General features: G+C 41.8%; 1 non-coding gene across 1 annotated transcript; it reads left to right on the top strand.

Moving 5' to 3' along the window:
• Positions 1-446: 446 nt before the first annotated feature.
• Positions 447-553, top strand: LOC120266684. Its single transcript, XR_005538235.1, has one exon. It is a non-coding gene; the product is annotated as a small nucleolar RNA R71 (small nucleolar RNA).
• The last annotated feature ends 12,301 nt before the right edge of the window (positions 554-12,854 follow it).

Genomic DNA, 12,854 nt, shown 5'->3' with positions numbered 1-12,854 from the left:
TTCCACTTGAGGGGCTTGTTGTTGTTATTGGAAACCCGGTGGCCCCATGGCCTTTTGTGGTCCTTAATTACTCCATGAAAAGTTGGGATGATTCTTCCAACCTGAATTGTAAGTATTGCTATATGTGTTCCGTTGAGGTCTCATGCCATTACCTACAAAGTCAACGTTTTCCACTGAAGAAACATCACCAATAACTATTGGGCTTCTTACTAAGACTCTCTACTTGCGCCGCCAATGAGGTTACCGCATCAATTTCATGGAGACCGACCACCTTCTTCTTCTCCCTAGCATTCCATTGGTAGCTATTTAACCCTATTTCCTCGATTAATTGATGAGCCTCATCGGGAATTTTGCTACCTAAGGTACCTCCTACTGCCGCATCCAAAAGTTGCCTTGTACTCGGGTTCAAACCATTATAAAAGGTTTGAACAATCATCCACTCCGGGAATCCGTGTTGCGGACACTTTCTCAAGAGCTCCTTGAACCTTTCCCATGTCTCGAATAGAGACTCCAATTCCAACTGAACAAAGGACGAGATCTCATTCCTAAGCTTTGCTGATTTTTTGGGAGGAAAATAACGGGATAGAAAAGCTTCTACCATCTCCTCCCATGTAGTGATTGATGCTCTAGGTAATGAGTGTAGCCACTACTTCGCTCTCTCCTTCAAGGAAAATGGGAAGGCTCTGAATTTGATGGCATCATCCGTCACCCAATTTATCTTCAGCATATCGCACACCTCAAGAAAGCTCTCTATGTGATCTGCTTTGGATCCTCATCGGCCAAACTGCTGAATTGTGCTGACTCATCGCAAAGATATGGATGAATACCGCTTTAGCTCGAAGTTCTAAGTCAGTAATCGGGGACGCACAATACTCGATTGTGTCCCCAACATCGAAGGTCCGGCATAGTCGGATAGTGTTCATCTGTTACTCATTCCGCTCGCCATGTTTTCAGATTCCTCTCCTTCCAAATCAGCTGAATTATATTGTTCTTGCACAGGTTGTTTCCCTTTTCTTCTAAGTGTACGTTCAAGCTCAGGGTCTCTTTCAATTAATATTGATGGATTTCCTCGGGTCATAACCTGGAGCTGCACCAAAAAGAAAGGAAAAAAATCATAACAATGATAGAATAAGAAGACGTGAAATAGAATGTGTGGTGAAATAGCTAAGAAAACAAAGTGCAAAGTATCTCTAAACACCTAGCTCCCCGGCAATGGCGCCAAAAACTTGACAAGGTCCCCTTGCGTATTTCCCGCAAGTGCACGGGTTTGTCGAAGTAATAATCCTGGGTGAGCGGGTATCGAATCCACAGGGAGTAGGGAATAAAAATACTTAATTTGATTCTTAGCTATGTAAAAGATCAATAATAATGAGTGTGACAATGATTCAATTCTCAACAGTAAAAGCAACAAGTAAGAGAGCAAAAGTAAAGAAGGGGGTAAGGCAATCGATAAAGATGGGGTACCCGGATAATGCTCCACCTAGGATAATTATTTCAAGTGCAAGAACCCTCTATTATGCTTCCTAATCAATGAAATGGTGAGTCGTGGGAATCCTTAATTACATAGTCCCAAATCTAAGGTCAACTATGCCTAACTCTATATATATCCCGGAAGAGAAATCGAACAATCTCAACATCTCGCACTCGCATAGAGTTACAATGAGCTCTAGGGATTCCATGTGATAAATCTCTTCCAAATAATAGACCTAACACTTTGGTCCATGTGGAAGGTCCATAACCACAATTGAGCCCTAGATACTAAGATCACCTCAACGCTTCACTCCATTGCACGGGCAACTAAGCCCCAGCGGAAGTTCATCCCTTAGACCATTCACTCTATTATGGCCCCAAAGAACTTGAGGAACGGAGGTAGAATCTATCACACTGGAGGGGAAAGGGAACGCTCCTGTACCTCTCGACTCACCCTCTCAACCCTCTCCAACCTAGCTTTGTTTATACAATCAAGCATTCAAGGTTGGAACTCACAATAAACATCAATTTATTAAAATCATAACAAAGAGGTTCAAAGAAACAAATACATCCTAGGGTTCACAATACCCGAGTACCCACTACGGGTTTAGCTCTCCATGGAGCTAAGTACAATCAAAGAAATAGAATGTAAAAGCAATGAATCCATAAAGAAACACCCTCGATAGTCATGTCAATGGTCTTGTGGAAAGTCCTCTACTCGTCGTCCAAAGATTTCCTCGTCCGGTATAGGATATGCCTCGACGGAAGCTCTCCTACCAACCTTCTTCCTAAGGAATGACGATGTCGGAGCCGTAGAACCTCTCCAAAACCTTGGCCAATATCCCTCGAAACCCTAGCCGAAGCCCTCTCTCAAGTTAGGGAAAAGATGGAGAAAAGAATACCAAAATCGGGGCTAAATCGGCTTTAAATAGGGCTGGAATCGGGCGACTACACGGGCATGGGTTCTCCATGCGCCCGTGCGGAATTTCCACACGGGCGTGGATAATTTCCACACGCCCGTGTGGATTCTCTGTTTCTCTGGTTTCTCGGCCGTACGTGAGCAAAGGTCTTTGCTACGATGATATGCTACAATATTGCTACTGGTTGCTCGCTATAGTATTCGACCGAATAGCTTCCCAATTCCATACTTTCATCGGGGTAACACAATCGGCACACGCTCACGTCGTGGATCACTTGCTTCTTCAATGGTGTACACGTTGGTGGAGCTCTTGTTCTATGTGCATAAGTTGGAATGTTCGAATGTGACTGCCTTTGTGCCCCTCCAAATGGATGTGCCCACTCGAATACGAGGAGGTTGTCACACACTCTAGCAACTCACACCTGACCTATGTCTTCGCGTTTGAACCTTAGCATGATTTCCTCCAAAATTGGTGCATTATGATCCACATTGGCCTATTTCCTTCATACTCGCTCTCACAACCCTACCTGCATAAAAGTAACATAAAAACACACATATTAGTGTAAAAACCCGAGAAAAGTAATGCTTAACATAAGAAATGAACGTTTCGCATTCGTATCACACAAGCACTTATCATGAACCTAGCTTCGGAGTGGGTCCTTCAAGACGTCGAAGCTCTCAATGAAGGCCATCAGTTCATATATATGGGTGTTTATTTCTATGGTTTTAATGTACTTTCATTCATTGATGGTGTGTTTTGTATGTTGCTCCATGGAGAGCTAAAACCCTAGAGGGTAATTAAGCATGTGAACCCTAGGATTCTTATCTTTTGTGGATTTGCTTAGTGTTTTTATTTAATCCGAGTTTAATTAAGTTTTAATCTTGATTATCTAATGCTTGCTTGCTTTATTGATATTTTGGTTATTTGGTTTGCATGATTTGTTACCTTGGTGAGACAGAGATCTCCATTAGGGTTAGAACATCAAGATTGAAGAGGATTTAGAGGGTGAGTCATGAGATAGAGAGCATCCCCTTTCCTCTCCGATTGGTGTATTCTATCTCCGTTCCCTAAGCTCTATGCAACCATATTTGGTGTCATGCGTGAGATTGAGAGATTTCTCAAACGGGACATTGTAGGGGGTTAGGATCCTTCACCGGGAATTAGGGTTGGATCAATCTTTAGGAATTGGATACAACTCTTGGAATCCCTAGAGTGCTTTGCGGTCATATGTGGTGTGAGGTGTTGAGATTGAGCGATTTCTACACCGGGACCTTGTAGGGGACTAGTATCGGTGATCGGGAGGCCAGATCCGATTATATTTGAATTTCCACGACTTAACTTACTCTTCATAGAAACATTTTCCTTATCCGGGACCTAATACCTGAATCCTAGGGGAGTATTGCCTGAATACCGCACTTTTACTGATTGAGATCTCCCTCCATTTCACCCTTGCATATTCATCTCCGGTATTCATTTCTTCGCACATTAGATCACCACACCTTTCCATTTATCATTAGGCTAAAAAACAGAGAAGAAGGTAGTACTAGTAGCCCTGTTCCCTGTGGATTCGACTACCCACTCACCGGGGTAATTATTACTTCGACACCCGTGCACTTGCAGTTTACACGCATGTTCAGACGCGTCTCAGCGGGGTTGATAAATTCTTGTGTATTAGTAATATGAAGTATTCTTTTCTTATAATGAGCATTATTTTTCTCAGATTTTATCGCTTATACATGTGTATTTGTGTAACTTTTCTGCATGTAGGGTTGTGGAGACAAGTATGGAAGAAAGAAGTCATCCATAAAAACTTCCATGATGTCTTCCACCATATCTTCAAAAAATTGCCAACATACATCACTGAAATGTAGCTGGAGCATTGCATAACCCGAAAGGCATACAGCGGTAAGCAAATGTACCATATGGACAAGAGAAAGTGGTCTTCTCTTGATCCTCTTGGCAATAAGGATTAGAAAGTAACTAGAGAGACCATCTAGGAAGCAATAGTATAAGTACCTTGCTAAACATTGAAGTATCTAGTCGATGAAAGGTAGGGATAGTGGTCTTTCCTTGTAGTATCATTAAGCTTCCTGTAATCTATACACACTCACCAGCCTGCAACGGTTCCGGTAGGAACAAGCTCATTTTTGTCATTGGTGATAACAGTCATCCATCTTTTTTTATACTACTTGCACTGGACTTCCCCATGGGTTTGTGATTGTCTTCCATGAGAATCTTGTGCATGTATAAAGATAGATAGATCCCTTTAATATCATATATTTTTCATTGACAACCCCTTTGCGTGTGACCCACAAGTGCATGGGTTTGTCAAGTAATAAATCCAAGGTGAGTGGGGTATCGTATCCACAGGGAGTAAGGAGTAAAAATACTTAAATTGCTACTTAACCAAGTGGACGTGAACAATGATTGCATTGATAAAATGTAATGTAAACAAAGATAAAGGAAACAAGAATGAGAGGTACAGATATAATTGAAAGGTAAGGCAATCGATAGAAGTGGGGTACTTGGACAATACTCCCCCTAGGTTTAATGTTTCAAGTGCAAGATCAACTATTATACTTCCGAATCAATGCTCAATGAGTCGTGGAAATCCTTAAGCACACTATCCCAAATCTAAGGTCAACCGTGACTAACTCTACACTATATCCCGGCGGAGAAATCGCTCAGTCTTAACACCTCACAATATGTAAAGTTGCAAGGAGTTCTAGGGAATCCAAGTAATAAACACTCTTCCTATGTATAGACCTAACCCTTTGGTCTAGGTGGAAGGCCCCTAATCACAACTAAGCCCCAGACACTAGAGTCACTTCAATGCTTCACTCTATTGCTCATACAACTAAGCCCCAGCGGAGTTCATCCTCTAGAACTTCACTCTATTTTGACCGCAGAGAACTCAAGGAAATGAAGGTAGGATAAATCACACCGGAAGGAAAAGGGGACATTCCGCTGTCTCTCGACTCACCCTCTCAACCCTCTCCAATCATGTAATGTCTAACCCTCGTGGTGTGTCACTCATCTACAAAGGTTACCAAGATGGACTCTCAACCCTAGTGTCATAATAAGTGCTTGAGTAGACATATTTTTATATATGTTTTACATGCATTGAGTATCATTTTTACCATGGTTTATGTCTCATATTGTGTATTTGGTGTTCTTTTATGCATATAGGTAGTGAATGCCTTGAAGAGTAAAAAGGAAGCAAAGATAGGCTATAAAGACACAATGATTTGGGGTTCTTGTTAAATTCAAGGACCAAAACACGAGAGGAGTTCATAAACGTGGAGATGTATGCCAACTTCCAAGAAGATTCAAGTCAATTCACTAGTTGGAAGAGCATAAAAGCAGCCACATCTTCATGTTCCTTCTCTTTGTTAAGATTGCAAGACCTCTCAAAGATACGTCGATGAAGAAAAGTTTTAAAGTCTACCACATGGACGTGTGCCTGGACATGTGTCCTCAAGAGAAGAGTGTTTGACCGCGTGGAAAATCCACATGGGCGCGTGGGGACATATGACAGACGCGGTCTAAGATGTATAAATAGCCGTTTTGCCCTATTCTTTCTCATCTTTTGTGTGGCTCTTGAGGGGTGAGACAGCTAGGGTTTGGAGAGGAGGTCTTTGCGGCTTTGGAGGTGCTTCGTCACCAACTTTGATCGATTCCTCCTCCGTCATAGCATCAAGGAAGCCACCGGTGAACCTAGCTTCGGAGTGGGTCTTTTAAGACGTCGAAGCTATCCATCAAGGCCATCAGTTCATATATAAGGGGGTTTATTTCTATGGTTTTAATGTACTTTCATTCATTGATGGTGTGTTTTGTATGTTGCTCCATGGAGAGCTAAAACCATAGAGGGTATTTGGGCTTGTGAAGCTTAAGATTCTCATCTTTTGTGGATTTGCTTAGTGTTTCTATTTAATCCGATTTTGATTAAGTTTTAATCTTGATTGTCTAATGCTTGCTTGTCTTATTGATCTTTTGGTTATTTGGTTTGTATGATTTGTTACCTTGGTGAGAGAAAGGTCTCCATTAGGGTTAGAATCTCAAGATTGAAGAGGGTTGAGAGGGTGACTCATGAGATAGTGAGCATTACCTTTCCCCTCCGATTGGTGTATTCTATCTCCGTTCCATAAGCTCTATGCAACCATATTTGGTGTGAGGCGTTAGATTGAGAGATTTCTCCACTGGGACCTTGTAGGCGGTTAGGATTCTTCAGCGAGAATTAGGGTTGGATCAATCTTTAGGAATCGGATACACCTCTTGGAATCCCTAGAGTGCTTTGCGGTCATATGTGGTCTGAGGAGTTGAGATTGAGCGATTTTTCCAACGGGACCTCGTAGGGGACTAGTATCGGCGATCGGGAGGCCAAATCCGATTATTTTTGGATTTCCATGACTTAACTTACTCTTCATAGAAACACTTTGCTCATTTGGTACCTAATACCTGAATCCTAAGGGCAGCATTGTCCGAATACCCCACTTTTACTGATTAAGATCTCCATCCATTTCACCCTTGCATATTCCTCTCCGGTATTCATTTCTTCGCACATTAGATCACCACACCTTTCCATTTATCATTAGGCTAGAAAGCAGAGAAGAAGTTAGTACTAGTAGTCCTGTTCCCTGTGGATTCGACTACCCGACTCACCAGGTATTTTATTACTTTGACACCCGTGCACTTGCGGTACACACATGCATATTCGGACATGTCATGTTACTCTAAGGGAGAAATCATTCAACAAGCATTCAAGATTGGAACTCAATTGAAACATTAATTAAGGAAAGCATAATAAAAGATCAATGAAACAATAACGTTCTAGGGTTTACAAAATCCAAGTAACCACTAGGGGGTTTAGCTCTCCATAGAGCATAATATAAGCAACTATGAAATTGAAAGTAAAAAGAAGTGTTCCATAAGAAAACCCCGTCGGTAGTCATGTCGATGGTCTTGTGGAGTGGCCTAGTCTTCTCCAAAGGTCCCCTTGTCCGGCCCAGTGCACATCTCGCCGCATCATTGCCGATGAAAGCTCCCCCAATAACCTTCTTCCAAGTGGAGCGCGGTGTTGAATCCTTAGAACCACTCCAAAGATGTGCCAAAAGCCTCTCTAAACCCTAGCCGACGGCCTCCCAAATGATGGAGAAAAGTGGAAGAGAAGACGTTAAAAAGATTCCAAAAATCCGGCTGAATCAGTGCTTAAATAGGGCTGGAATCGAAAATCCACACGCCCGTGTAGATTTTTCCATTGGGCTTGTGGAATTTTGACACGGGCGTGGGGAATTTCAACACGGCCATGTGGTTTCTCTGGAAATCAGTTTTTTCGGCTGCCTGTGAACATGAACTGCTACAGTACATCACTATAATGATTTGCTATAGTACCCTACTGTAGTACTCGCCAAAACACTCCCAATTCGACACTTTTCATTGAGGCAACCTAAATGGGCACACGTTTATGCCGTAGATCGCACGTCTTCTTCAATCAAAAGCTTCATTGGCGGAGGTCTTGTTATCAATGCATAAGTCGGGATACGCAAATGTGACTGCCTTTGTGCCCCTCCAACTCATTATAGTGACTTTAATTCATGGAGGGTGGCACACATTCACGTATCTTGGAGTCCCACTTATTTCTTCGCATTTGTTCCTTCCAAGATTCCACCAAATAATGCATTTACGATCTACTTTTGGCTTCTTTTTCTCAATACTTAGTTTCACAACCCTACATGCTCAAAACAACACAAATACACATGTATTAGCGCTAAACCTGCTAAAAGTAATACTCAACATAAGGAAAGAACACTTGACATTCTTATCACACAAGTAGTTATCATCCATGCAATTGCCTTTTTATGCTTCTTCAGCAAACTTAGGAGTCATTCCTTCTCCTCAACCATGAAGTCAGATGCAACAATAACTGGAAACTTGAGTCCCTCTTCCAAAAAGGCATATTCCAAGTGTTCAGGAAGTGGTTTCAACTCTAATTCTAAAGGTTCCTCAATTGATGACTTTTGTCTCTCATAATTCCCGAGATTGAATTTTTCAACATCTTCATCTTTCCTCTCTGATGAGTTGCCATTGCTAGAATCTTCTTCCGTGATCTAAACCTTCTCCTTAGTCAGATATGAGTCACTTCTTGGTGTATGATCTCCCTCTTCCTTATTTATCTTCATTAATTCTGAGGGATTATCAAATTCACTTCTTGGTTCGTCACTAGCAATTTCAGGTTTATAATCAGGCAAGTATGTTTCCATTATGAGGGTTATCCCATCTGATCCCATATACTGCTCAAAGAAATCTTGAACCCTTTGACTATCTCTAGTTGGGGTGGTTGGTTCATTATAATACTACCCCATCCATTATTCATTGCCGAAATATATGTTACACCATCCTAATGTCTTGCTTGAGTGAAGGGGATAAGGATCCTGTAAATGGTAACCAATGACCCAATCGTTAGTCGAAGCTATACTTAATAGCAAAGGGAAGAAGTATTTACAGGAGTAAGAATCAATCCTTAGAAATAGCAATAAAGCAATATAAAGAGATGCAAATAATAGAATGGAGATAAATATACACAAACAGTGAAAATAAAAACAAGATAAACAATGAAACAAAACAATGGACAAATCAACCAACTCTAAGTTTTCCGAGTATTACGCATGAGTCCCTGACAACAACGCCAAAAACTTAGTTTGTGTTCGATCGGCAAGTGCATGGGTTGCCAAGTATTACCCCTAGTGCAAGCCAAAGGGGGTCATATTCCCAGGGACAGAGACGCCTGTTCATGTGGTGTTTGGCCTAACAATTCGAGTGTTGTGCTAAAACTATAGAATAATTCGTGTGGTGAGGATCAAGATGTGAGAATGGTCACGGATGCGGATCCCCCTAGGGCTACTAAAGTGAGAAGAATTCTAAGATCATCATGCAAGTAGTGATATGGACCAAGGGATTGCTAAGATAGGCCAACCTGATGATCACAGAGTAGACCCCTAATACGGTAGGAGTGATATCTAAAGCCTCCTATGATTGCATTAAAAGCGAGGAAATCCCAAGTTAGGGCTGGAACACACACTAGGTTCAACCCTAATGATGGAGTGGTACAAAATACTCAATGGTCACGGCATATTTATACATGTATCCCTTCCAAGCTAGGTGTGTTTAATGGCAGGGCGATGGTCACGCAACCTAGTAAAACCTAGAAAATGATACACAGAGTTCTCATGTATACTAATACCATAAAATACACCAAGCATGGTGATAAGTGCTTGTGTATTACTAATACGAAGTATTCTTCTCTTACAATGAGCATTACTTTTCTCAGATTTTATCGCTCATACATATGTATTTGTGTTACTTTTGTGTATATAGGGTTGTGGAGACAATAATGGAAGAAAGTAGCCAAAGTAGATCGTGGAGGCACTTTGTTGATGAATTCTTTGAGTGAAAAAACGTGAAGATACAAGTTGTGCTCAAAGACATGTGAGTGTGTGCCAACCTCCCTTGTGCTCGAGTGAACATGCAAAGTGGAGGGGCATAAAGGCAATCATGCTCATGTGTTTCGACTTGTGCAAAGCTAGCAAGATTGTCGTCAAATATGATTTTGTTTAAGAACCAACGCGATCTACCACATAGATGTGTGCCCGTTCATGTGGCCTCGATGAAGAGTGTGTATTCAGGAGTATTTTTGACGGAGTACTATAACGTTTGTCATAGCAAAAGTATCGTTACAAATTACCGTAGTAGTTACTGCTCACGAGTCGTAGAAAAATTGATTTCTGGAGATTCACACGGGCGCCCTGGAAATTCCACACGCCCATGTGGATGCCCGATTCTAGCCTATTTAAAGCCACGTTTTGAGGCGATTTAGGGATCCTTCTTTCCATCTTTTTCTCATCTTTGAAGGCGCTCATGAGTAGGGTTTAGAGAGGCTTTTGGTGTGGTTCTATGGCCTTCAACACCACATTCATTCGAAAGATAGTTATTGGGGGAGCTTTCATCACCATCAATTTGGTGAGCTGTGCCCTAGGCTTCATGAGGGAACATTTGAAGAAGATGAGGCTACTCCACAAGACCATCGACATGAATACCAAGTGGTTTTACTTATGGATTGCATGCTTTTACTTTTGATTTCATTATTGATTGTATCTTGCTCCATGGAGAGCTAAACCCCTAGTGGGTACTTGGACTTGTAAACCCTAGGATGTTATTGTTTCTTTGATCTTTCTATTATGTTTCTTTAATTGATGTCTTTAATTGAATTTCAATCTTGAATGCTTGTTGATGTGTTTTCCCTTAGAGTGAAAATAGGATTAAGAGCCTACATTTGTAATCCTTGTGAGTGAGTGACACACCTTGAGGGTTTGACAAAGCAAGATTGGAGATGGTCGAGAGGGTGAGTTGAGAGGTATTGGAACGTCCCCTTTCCCCTCTGGTGTGATTTATCCTACTGATGAGCGTTCCGCAAGTGCACGGAGTCGTCAAGTAATACCCCTCGTACGAGCATGAGAGGGGCGTATTCCTTGGGCCCAAGAATCTACTCTTACTTTCTCTTTGTGTATTGTCTAGCCGAATGATTCGAAGGGTTTCTCTAATCTATTACTTGAAATAAAAGAACTACAAATGGAGTCTATGATAAGGTAGGGGTATAAAATCAGGGGAAAGAAATGGTCACGGATGCGGATTCCCTTGGGGCTACTAAAGTGCAAAGGATGCTAAGAATGTCATGCAATTGAAGGTTTGGACCTAGAGATTTCCTAAATTAGATCAACCCGATGGTCACGGGAATTGACCCCTAATCCGGTATAAGTATTGACACAGAATTTCTTCTGATCAAATCCTCATATGATTGCATTAACAAGTGGGGAAATCCCTAATTAGGGCCGGAACACGACTTGGTCTAGCCCTAATGGTGGAGGGGTACAGAATACCCGATGGTCACGGCGTATTCATACATGAATCCCTTCCAAACATGGTGTGTCTAGTACAAGGGCGATGGTCATGCTACCAAGTACAACCTAGCAGTTGGTTTACAGAGTTCTCATGTAAGCAACACATCAAATGCACCAAGAATGAATCACAAATACACAACAATTGCAAAAAGACAAAAATTAAATCATCCAAATACTAAGTTCACCCCTAAGGTTCACCCAGCATCCGTGACCTCGGGTCTACTCGTCCCATGCAAACAAATACAAGCAACAAGTCCATGAAAAACAACTACAAATGGCATAAGAAAAACTCCCTCAAACAATAGAAGTAGGAAGACAAACCAAGCTAGGTGGAAATGCTTTCACGGACGCCGCTGATGGGGGCGGCTTCCCTCGCTGCTCTACAAACTCCCAAAGAAGAGATCGATGAAGATCTAGCCAAAACCGAGCTTCTCCCTTTGATTTCCCTTCTCCAAAACGTGTGATCTTGCCTCCTAAAGACTGGTGAAAATCGGCTCCAAGAACTCTTCCAAAAATTCCTCCCCTTACCCTAGAAAAATCGGTTTCATTTATATCCCGTCAGTCCATGCGGGCATCCATGTGGGCGCATGGAGCCCGTGAAGTTCACAGCCAAATGCCCAGAAAACATGTCGGCGCTACAGTACTAAGCTACAGTGTTTTACCTACAGTATTTTCCGCTACAGTATCGAGTGTTGAGAATTTCCAGCAAACCTCACGGGCACCCATGCGGGCGCATGGAGCCCGTGAAACTCACAGCCAAATGCCCGCAGCAAGAACAATGACCTGCTTCAATACGTATAAAATACGTACATTTAGGCGTTTATCACCTACCTCCAAGTTCCAAGAGTTCTTTGCATTCACAATATAGTGAAGTGCCAAGAGACGAACTCCGCTCGGACTTAGTTACGCAAGCAATAGAGTGAATCATTGAAGTAATCCTTAGTATCTGGGGCTTAATTGTGACTAGGGGTCTTTCACCTGGATCAAAGGGTTAGGTCTATTTTAGGGAATTTGGTTTAACACTTCGAATCCCTAGAGCCTAAAGTAACCTAGCACAGTGTGAGGTGTTGAGATTGAGAGATTTCTTCATCGGGTATAGCGTAGCATTAGTCACGGTTGACTTTAAGTTTGGGACCTTGTGTTTAAAGATCTCCATGACTTATTAGACATTAGTTAGGAAACATAATGATTGGTCTTGCTGTTGAAACAATAGTCCTGCGGCGAGCAATGTCTGGGTGCCCCATTTATCCTCGATTGCCACTCCTATCTTTTATTTGCGTCTTCTTCTTCTTTTCTTATTTTTATTTGCATTGATTCTTATTTACATCACTATTAATTCATTTTCATTCTAGTTAAATAGCAATCTTTGTGTTTGTAATCACTATTCCATGTGGATTCGACTACCCATTAACCACGGATTATTACTTTGACAAACCTGTGCACTTGCGGTACACAAGCAAAAGGGTGTTGTCACATGGATCAGAAACACACCAAATGCAATAAATAAATT

This window comes from Dioscorea cayenensis, chromosome 1, assembly GCF_009730915.1.
Source record: "Dioscorea cayenensis subsp. rotundata cultivar TDr96_F1 chromosome 1, TDr96_F1_v2_PseudoChromosome.rev07_lg8_w22 25.fasta, whole genome shotgun sequence".
Lineage (NCBI taxonomy): Eukaryota > Viridiplantae > Streptophyta > Magnoliopsida > Dioscoreales > Dioscoreaceae > Dioscorea > Dioscorea cayenensis.
Note: the sequence above shows the minus strand (reverse complement) of the source record. Positions and strands in the feature narration are given on the sequence as shown.